Raw genomic sequence first — 9878 nt, forward strand, 5'->3', positions numbered from 1 at the left:
GTGTGATAGAAGTTAAGAATCACACCTACTAAATAATTGTTTTAGCTGTTAAGACAGCCAACAAAATGTGAACTTTGGGCTAAGTGCTGGCGTTGGGGATTCTGGCAGGTGGTGGGAACTATCCTGAAATTCCTTTATGAAGAAAAGAAACACAGATGCTGTATACCCTTTAGACTTTAACTTCAGGTTTTAGGAGAACAGTACTGTTGTACTGGAGTGTACTGTAAGCGTACTATAATTGGCAGATCTTTTACATTAAACTGTAAAATGACCTCTTAGAGGTAAACATTATTTCCCTCCTCCCTTCTCATAGGGTTTGAATACTTAACTGGTGCATGGATGCAGCATTCCTTCTGTAGATCCAGGGGAGGAATATTTGATTATTTATTTTTAACAGTGTTACAATTTGCTAGCATTATTCAGCCTCATTTGGTAACCCTTTTGTTAATATCATGTAGATGTATGCTGTGAGATGCAAATCACAGTTATGTGCTAGGCACTGTACAGACAAGTAAGGAGACAAAGGGTTCTTGCCCCCATAAACTTGCCCCCTCATGCACTCCCCTGAAGGTGCATTGGGATTTGATTTCACACTGCATGGCAAAGTGTTTCCTTTTGTTATCTCCCGTGTATTATGTCAGCTGGAGGGAGCTAATCTCCCCTAAACAAAGCAAGGCAACTTCCTTTGTGTGCAGAGAGTCCTTCAAGATATTTGTTTATCTGCAGTGATCACTTGCAAGCACAGCTTCCATTTATATAGCGTCCTTCAGAGCAATGTCACTGTGAATGTAATGAATATACTTAAAAGTATTTTAAGAGTTTATAAATATATATTTAATTGCAACTGCCTTGAACAGTGATGTAAGATAGGCTTTTTGAGTAGAGGAAAGGATGGGTGGTGAACCATTTTTCAGATCCAAGTAATTCTGCCTTGCATGAGTGACCAGTTCATATAAAGAACGTTTTTTTCCCCCTTCATTGATTCAGTCAGTTTGAGTATTTTTTATCTTTGTTTTAAATAAATTAAGAGTTTTTATTGTTCCCCAACCCATATTTAATTTTGTGGTGGATCAACTGTTTTGACAAATATTTGCACTATTACCTAAGAAATTAATTATAAAGAATTAATCCAGCTCTCAGGAGGGTTAACCAAGAGAGAAGAGCCTTCCCATCACAGTCAGTGGCTGAATCCAGCTGGCAAAAATCAATGTGGTTCTGTTTAATTATGATTAATGTTTTCACTTATTTTATAATTTTGCATGCAATTTCCTTTTTTTTCAATTTTTCATCCTCTTGGAGGATGATTTGGCAATTGCTACTTGTAAACCAGAGAGCTTGGTTCTATGTCGTCTGCTTGCTTATCAGCAAGAGGATGCAACCAGTAGTGGAATGTGACTGGTCCTTAATTTCCATTTTCTTGAAGTACACAGCTACCAGAATACTGGAGTTATGTTCCCTGGTGCTAACACTGCAAAGCTTGGAATTGTTATCACTGGGACTATTTTATGATTGACACACAGAAGAGTTTCTGTTACCCTTATTTTCATTGAAGAGCATTTTAAGAAAAATTACTCACACGTTTCTGTTGCTGGAGTGGCCTCCTCATAGATAAAGATGTCTACCCACTAAGGGACTGAGGATATTGGTACCAAAATTTATTCAGAGATAAAAGAACTACATCAGGAATATTTGGCTGTGTGCTTTTTCTTATAATCTGGAAGAAAAAATTTGTCTAAAGTCTCAGTCCCAAAGAGGTTCTAATGATAGTAGAAGAGCAACCAAAGGAAGCACAGAATATATGACAGAAAAAGAGGGAGGGGGAAAGCAGCTAAGCCACCTCATTATGAAGCAGTTTAGTGGCTCTGAGCTCCCTAGTTCTATATATACACAGCTGGTGTTACAGTAATTTGCTGATTGCTTGTGCTTCTACTTATGTATACATGAGTATCTATATTTTTATATGCTTACAGACGTGATACTCATGTATCACATTAAAAGATCATTAAGTTTGAAAATGTGAATGCCTGAACTCAAAAGCTATCTTTATAGTCTTGAATTTTGTGATTGCACAGTGTTTTTCTTGGGACTCTTACTTTGTTCAGAGCATAGAAGGGATGAATCCTGCTACTTGCACAATTATTTAATATTTTGATTTATTGAATTATTTAAAATATTACCTCAGGCTTTATTGATTACAATCTCCAATTCATCTTCTAGCTGCCGCACCAATTCAGAAAGAAGTCCTAACAAAAATATTCTCCTGGCTGTATATCAAGAGGACATGATTTGTACCATAAAAAAATAATGTGATGTGATGAAATGGAAAGCTATATTGCAAATATGGCCAGAAGAGAACCAGATCAAAGTTGAGGCAAAAGATTGATTTAAATTTTTTCAGCTGAAAGATATTTTTTTAGAATGGAAAAAAAAAATCTATGCTCTTACCAGGTATTTTTCCTGGAAATGGAAAAAGCCTTTTGGTAAAGCTTTAAAAGTAAATCAGTCTGTCTGTCCTTTCCTCTGTGCAGAAAGCTTCTCCCCAAATGGATAATGAGACAAAATTATCAGCAATCAAAAGCTGCATTTTTTAAATGGCAAGTATGCAAAACCATTACTAGAATGGCATTACATTTTCCCACAATTAAAGTACATACCTGCCTGTGTAGGATAGAATAATACAGACTTTAACATTACAGCTTAGCTTGAGTAAGAGTGTGTAATTTACAGAAACCACCCCAGACAGGTGTAGGTGGGGATTTTTTTCTGCTTCACCGAATCATTCAATGTATGTTAAAGAAGAATCATTCTAGAAAGTTCTTGAAAATTCTATGATTTATTTTTTATCATTCAAAGACTTGAAAATGGGGAGGAATTACCCCTAACATTTTAAAAGTCTAGAAATCCATAAAGCACGATACCTTGATGCTGGTCTTTTACAGTTTTCATAACTTTCAAGTTGATCCAGATTTTGAATTTCCAGAACTCAATCACTTGAACTGTATGTGGCACATATGTAAGTATGTCTTCAGCTGATATATTAAAGGAACATTAAAGTTTCAAATTCAAGCACTCAGATATTGGACAATGGTAAAATTAAAGTTGTCTGACCTTATTTCCTGACCCTGTGAATTATGATTAATGTTTAGAAATTAAGGTCAGTAATGAATGAATCAGTAATATAGTGGGTATTAGTAAATATAATATGTTTGAACAAACTCAGTAAAGGTACAGGAAGTGCAGAATTTCATTTGTTAACCATCTTCTCTCTGTATCTGGGTCTTCATGTCAAAAAAGCAATGCTGTCACTTCTGTCTCTTGTAGGTGATGATGAAATTTGTAGCTGGTTAAAGAAAATGGTTTGTTTTCTGGAGTGCTGCAGTAGTCTTGAAATGTCACAGAGCATAAATGTCTGGACACTTAATCCAAACCCCACCTAATTGGTTGGAAGCTATTTGGAAGAAGTTTATAAAGCTGGGTTTTTAGAGATACTTAAAAATAAGGTAAATTAGCCTTATATTTTTCCCTCATTTTCCTTTCCTTCCTATAGTGCACATATGCTTTCTCTAAAAAGAAAAAATTAGGATAATGCTGCACTCCGCAGTATGTCAGTTTATAACATTAGTATTTTCAGATATAGTTTGCCATACGTTATTAGCCAAATGTTTGTATCATGATGCCTTCAGAAACATAGAAAGGTATTCTTGGTTGTTGTCTTAATGGTTTTTTTTTAAAAAAAGAAAAGGTTTAGGCTTCCTATTCTGGCCCAAGAAGCTGAGTCCATGCTGTTGCTGTTTTATGGCATGCTGTTGGCACGGATAGCTGCCAGTGCCTGGTAATGCAACTTTTCCTTTCCTTCTCTCTGGGCACAGAAGAACCACTGCTGGCAAAATGGTTTTCTCAGTCAAGGCCACCCAGACCCAATCTGTATAGCAGTACTGTCCTACCAAAGCAGAAAAGCAGTTTATAGGAGATAATAAAGAGATTCTAAACACTGTTTAGAACAGTATATGACACTGTTTATGTACTATTTCCACTCTAATATTGTTTTATGAAAAGCTGTACAAAAGCTCTTAAGATTGGAACGGCAGAATTTTTTTCTGTGTCCATCTGCACAAGCTGACTTTATAGCTATCTATTTCTTCCCTTTCATCTAATGTCCTGTAGAGATCTTAACTGTGATTGCAGAGAGAAACTGGAGGCATATTATAAGTGGTAAGAGGATATTTCAAATAGATTGTTTTTTATTTTTATTATGATATGTGCACCAGTATTACAATTAGGGTGACAATCTAATTTACCAAGCCATATATTGAAGTACTTTGTTTAGTGTTCCATCCCCTCTTGGTACAGCTGCACCTTCATTCCCCCTATTTTAACTATTTCATCTCATTCATTGAAAATTCATCTCTATTTTTGTTGAGAGATGACTTCTTGATCAAGAATTTTTTTTTTCCCTAGTAAGGTTTAGTGGAAAACCATCCTGCTTTTTGATTTGGAATATTCAGTTTCTGTGGGGAAGGAATGGCTCCTTCATAGGTATTTGTTGTGACAGGACATTATTCCTTGTCAGCATCTGTACCATTTCGTCAGTCTAAGAGTAATTTTATATGGATACTGATAGTGATGGCTGCAGTGGCAAGAGCCAAAAGGTAAAATGGGTGTGTTACTCTGAAGTTTTCCTAGTTTTTTTGTTATTTAAACAGATTATGGGATTTTGCAAATCACCTGCTGAAAGGTGTAGTAGATTTTTCATGTCTCTTTGTAGTAAAATGATGATGTACAGCCAGATTAAAAATCAATTTTGTTTTTAATAGACCTTATTCTTTTTAAGAATTTTAGAAGACTCTACTCTTTCTCTCTCATACCCTGCCTTAGGAGAAGGGAGGTGAGGTAGCAATGAGGAACAGCAATTTTTCTCTTCTTTTCCCAAAGTAGTACATTACAGAGCTGTCTTATTTTTTGTTTAAGGACTATACTGAAAAATTCAGATCTTTCATGGCTGAATTGTAATTTACTGTTTTAGAAAGCCCAAAAGTGAGGTCAATCTAATTATGTTTCTAAGCCAAATTTAATGCAGATCCTCTCTTTAAAACATTTAAAAATGCTTTTCATGTCAAAATCATCAAATGTAACCCACGTACAAGGTGAAATGTTTGTGAAAGGCAATAAAATTTACCCAAAGGATTTAACTTAGTTTCCTCTTAATGGAAGAAAGCATGCAAAGAACCAAAGGCTTTAATCTCTGTTTTTGTCTTCATGTTTTCCTGTTTTTGTGAGTGTACCCAGGGTAGTTAATGTTTTTGCAATTAGACCTACCAGTTGGAGGTATACTTGACCGAAGCAACCCAAATCTTTTATAAGTAATTCTGATGATTATCCTGCGCTTTGAAAATAAGGCCTGAACTATAATTATTTATGGGAGGGATATTTCAAGACATATTGTGTTAGAACGAGGCAGATCCATAGCATAGATCAGTTGTGTACCCTGAGCACTGTGTCATTTAAGATAACTAGTGTAGGTCTGCCTGTTGATATGTATGAAGGAGATAAGTGCTCAACAGAAGACAGACTAGGCATTTACACTTTTCCAACTAATCCAGCCTTTTCTTCAGCAAGTACTTCACTTAGGGGAGTCCACTTCAGCTGTACAGCCAAAATGTTACTTAGGTCTCTTGAAAGAGTTTTGAGGATGCCTGACTCTACAAAGGCTTCAAAAGAATTAGTTGATATGCTGCACCTATAAAAACAATTTAAGTAAATCTAAGTAAGTTTTTGTGCCAGTTATGTGAATGAAGTTGCAAATGGACTGCAAATTTAGAAGCTCTCTAAAATTCAGTGCTGGCCCAGCCATTAAATCAGGCTCTTTAATCTCTCTAATTGGTGCTTTTCAGTATTGAAGAATACACAAACCCTGCTGTGTTCTAAAAGCTGTAGAACATCTTCACTAGCCAATAACAGGCAGTGAAAATATACTGCTCAGACTGCTAGTCTCCTGTACTAAATAATGATGTGGGAAAGTTTCATTTTACTGCTACTCATCAGTGCAGCTTTGCTGTTGAACAGTGCTTGGCTGCAGCTGTGCTGGAAATGGATCAGCTCTGCCCTCCATGACTGTAAGGTCCTTTCTTAGGGTAAATATCCTGTCCATGGGATGAAACTTAGGAGTAGCCAGAGGAAGCTATCCTGCTGAGAGAATAGGAGGTTTAGTACCAGAATTCTTCCCAGGAGCCATCAAGCTTCTCACAGATGAGACTTTTACAGACTGATGGCTGGTTATTTAAACTCAGGTAGCAAAACTTAGCCTAGAGGATAACTTGATCATACTTAAACTTGGAATAGCAACTTCCCCTCACAGAAATACAACTCTAATGGACACTAGTTCTTCCCAAACCAATATAGACCAGCTCCTTGGCTGCAGTAAATCTGTATGGGTTCTCTAAAATGTATGAAGATTTTTAGCAGCTAAGGAGTTACTATTTACTTAGTATTTCATTTACAGAGAACATATAAGGTTGCTACTTTCTACACACTTTATCTCAATCTCACTTTCAGCTACTATATGCATTCTCTCCACAGTCTGACTTCTGCAGTGCCAATGTGTGTGTATACATCAGGGTGACATCTCTGATCATTTTGCCTTGGAAGGAAAGGAGTTTAAGACTCAGTGAGTTCAAACCTTATCTCATTTCTGATTATTTCTGCACTGAGCTTTTGGCTGAAGTTCTGAAGAGCTCTCCTACTTAATTTTTTTTTTTAGGTTATTTACATTTTTCTACAATATTTTATTACCTATGGCTGTTAGTTTTCTAGAACATGTTTAGAGCATGTCATCTTTATAATTTGTATAAGAATCCCCAAACAATATAATAGGGCTTGTGCTTCAAATAAATAATTCTGCAATAAACATTCATCCTCACTACTGGCAGAAGTAAAAAAGCCACTCAGTAAGAGAAGAGAATGCAAAGCTGGTGAATCCACTAGAGGAAGGCTCTGCACTTCTGTATCTGTCCCATACTAAACAGAATTTCAGTCATGGAATTTCCAAAGAGATTTACCCCATATGGTATGTCTTTTATGTAAGTTGACTTTACATAATATTCTCTCTGGGAGTAAAAATTTCTGTTTAGTCTTGCTCTTTTATACTATTTCAACAAAGCCTTTTAGTCATATCTAGCTGGACGTAAGGAACACACTTTTTCTTTGACTCATTTTTGATTTTGCTTAGGGGAAGCTGAAAGGTCTATAGTTTCCAAAGATAGTTTCAGAGGTGCTGATTTCTTGGTGTGAATTTTTATTATCATAATTGACATCTGTCACTTCTCTAGGTTGTAGTATATACAAGGTTAAATTCATCAAAATATGCAGAGGATGACAAATGGCATAGGATTGTACTTCAGGTACAAATATTGCAGCCATGTTAGATTTTTCCTGAATCATTAACTTGCATAGGATCACACCTACACATGTGCACATAAACACCACCATTTCACCTTCAAGATAATTCCTCTTTCCTAACTAATACAGCCGAAACCAGTCTTCTGTCTAATAAAAAAATTTGAGAAATGGGGGAGATTTAACATTTTAATTCATGTAGAAGTCTAAATATGCCAGTCAAATTCCTTTAATTTTCTTATGGCATGCATTTTCTGGGTTTTTTTTGTTGTTGTCTTAGCAGGAATTTTGTTGATGTTATTTTTAGTTTGTTATTTACTCATAAAAGAGAGCAAAATCATTTAGTGCTATGTAGTAATCTCTTGGCTTTTAAAAAACAAATTATGATGGTTACACTCAAATGGGGGGAGCAATAAAAGAGAGAGAGAAATCTTGCTGAAATGATTCTAAGGTGTTGAAAAGCAGCTGTAGGCTAATGCTTTTAAATAAAGTTCTCAAATACAGTGGTATTGGAGTGTCTTGTGCAAAAGGCTGTTCTTCCGGTAACATTAATTTAAAGAGATCTTCTATATCTGCATTTACTGAGAATACTTTGGAGCAATATACTATTAAATATGCTTGTGGAAAAAATGCTATTCATAGCTTTCTGATGTGTGTATATAGTTTATGGTTGTTTCTGTGTAGGTGTAGAGGAGTCATGTGGATTTCCCACTTACCCACAGCCCTGTTGCTTTGGGCAATGAGTTGTAGTACAGATAATGTTTTGTTCTAGAAGTCTGAGGCACACTTTCTTAAATGTTTTAACATCAGCTTGTATTTCCTGTAAATTATTTCAAATGCCTGTCTCTGCTGAGTCCTTCAGGAATTATTTTGAAAAATGTATTTTGATTATGATTCCTTTTCTCTCTGACACTTTGGTTTAAACTTGTCATTGCATGAAGAATTTCACAAACAATTTAAGGAAAATAGTATATATAAATTAATCTTAAAAAAATCACAGAATATTTTTTGTAAAGTGCTTTTTTATTATGCATTGTCAACAGTTAAATGATATGTTGCTGGTTCATACAGGATGGAATAGTGTTAAGTGAGGAAATGTTAATCCCTAAGCATAGGTTTTAAAGAAAAGCTACTAGATCTGCCTAAGTTTGTACAGGTTTAAGTATGACACTGGAGAGCTGCTTCAGCTAAAATGACTTTGAATTAATTACTGAAACAACCACTAGCCTTCATTGCCCAGTGTCCCCAAACCCTGTTTCAGTTCTATTTAGGATGTTTCGTTTTATCAATGTTTAAATTTACACACTTTTTTCTCCCCTGTTACTCAGTATAACTTAGTAGCAGCTCTAGGAATATGACAAAACAGTGCTATTCACCAACCAGCTGTGGTTACTATTCAATAATGATCCATTTCAAACTAAGTATTACATTATACTGCAAAAACGGAAACAAAAAAGATTAACTCCCCAAAATCTCAACCAAACCCCAGATTTTCTAGCATGTGCTAACACAACCAGTGTACATAATATGTCATGGAGCAACAGTTCAGTTAAAGTAATAATACATTAGAAAAAACAATAAAAGTATTTTTCTTCCTTTGTGCACACTGAGTGCTTCACATCTGAAGTTGTTACAAATAATAAATACTGAAATGGATTATGTTTCTCCAGGACAGTGTAATAAAATATTCCTTGCAATGTTCAGAAACATAGAAAAACAAGGGGTGTTTTATAATTACAGATGGAAAAAAAAAATCTACATCTTCATTGTCTTAAATATAAACTAACTGAATAAAGTCTGGGTATTACAATCTCTGGATATTAAATTCTTCATGAAAGACTAAGATAAGTAGACTGAAGAAATACCTATTTATGACATACTTTGTAATGAGTGACAGACGTAGCTGACCACTTGGATGTTTTATTAATTTTCATCATAAAATCTATTTTTTTAATTTTTTCATTTGCAGTGAGCCATTTGAACTCGACTTTCTTGCCTTGGAATGATGAAACAGCCATATGTCTTGAGCTCAGTAAATCTAAGTTTGTATTTGTGTCAGTCTTTGCCAATTGGATTATTTCACTTTCTTGACAAGCGTTAATATAATTCAGTTCTGTATCATAATTTCCATGTTCTTTTGAATATGGACTGCAGGATTTTTTACTTACATCTGCAGAGTCTATTAGACCACAGTTTAAAACCAGATTGTCTTTTTTAAGAAAAGGTTTCTTCAGAGTGTCAGATAAAATAGTATTTAGCTTTTTGTCTTTTTTGTCATATTCGGATTCTTCTCCAGTGCATAACAACTGGGTATCAACAGACAATGTTGTGTTAGTTGCCTTCTTCAAACTGAATGTGCTGCTCCTACGAGACTTCTGACACGTGGCATTGTTATTGAATTGAGCATGACTCTTAGAAGTAACAGCATCTTCATCTTTTGAGTTCTGTTCATCCTGTGCAAGTACAGAATCACTAGAATAGCTCTC

The sequence above is a fragment of the Molothrus ater genome, chromosome 7 (assembly GCF_012460135.2).
Source record: "Molothrus ater isolate BHLD 08-10-18 breed brown headed cowbird chromosome 7, BPBGC_Mater_1.1, whole genome shotgun sequence".
Lineage (NCBI taxonomy): Eukaryota > Metazoa > Chordata > Aves > Passeriformes > Icteridae > Molothrus > Molothrus ater.